Consider the following 1031-nt stretch of genomic DNA (forward strand, 5'->3'; position numbering starts at 1 on the left):
ATGGTTCCAATTTCTCCACATCCTCACCAACACTTGTTATTTTCCATTCTTTTAAATAATAGCCATTCTAATTGGTGTGATCTCATTGTGGTTTTGATATTCATTTCCCTAATGGTCAGTGATGTTAAGCATATTTTCATGTGCTTATAGACCAGCTGTATGTTTTCTTTGGAGAAATATTTTTTCAAGTCTTTTGCCCATTTTTTAATCTAGTTGTTATCTTTGTTGTTGTTGAGTGGAAGTTCTTCATATATTCTGGATATCAATCCCTTATCAGATATATGATTTGCAAATATTTTCTCCAATCCCATGGTTTCCTTTTCACTCTGCTAATTGTATCCTTTGATGCATACAAGTTTTTAATTTGGCTGTAGTCCAATTTATTTTTTCTTTTGTTGCCCATTGGTGGCTACTAGAAAATTTAAAATTACCTGTGGTTCACATTATACTTCTGTTGGACAGTGCTGGCCTGAAAGTTTGATTAGATTCACTTTGGGTGAGAATATGTTACAGATGATGCTGTGTACTTCATAGTGTATCCCAGCAGGAGGTATACAATTTCAGGTTGTTCCACTAGTAGTGATGCTAAGTTTGATTGTCTGGTTAAAGTGGTAACTTTCATATATTTGGATTACAAAGTATATTTTTGCCTTTGCAGCTTCCAAATAATTTGTGAGATGACACTTTTTACCAGAATATTTTTTTAATTATCATCAAACCTTCTTAACCCTCTTAGAGAAACCAACATCTACAGATCAACACTAAGGTTAATCATCAATGAGTCAAATCCTGAATGCATGACCTTCCTAGGGAGGGCAGTTCAGATAACTCTTGGCCTTTTTAGCCCTTGACTTTTTCATGGCTGCAACAGGCAGAAAACACACCATGCCTGACCTTCCCCAACCTCCTTCCTAATGGCCATAAGTAATCCGTAGCACTCACTTGGGCCAGTCGTTTCCATTGTAACTTCCCTAAAGCTTACCCAGCTCGCCTTTCCAGTCTTGTTATTGGCAATAACCTACTACTCCTGA

Source organism: Balaenoptera acutorostrata, chromosome 4, assembly GCF_949987535.1.
Source record: "Balaenoptera acutorostrata chromosome 4, mBalAcu1.1, whole genome shotgun sequence".
NCBI lineage: Eukaryota > Metazoa > Chordata > Mammalia > Artiodactyla > Balaenopteridae > Balaenoptera > Balaenoptera acutorostrata.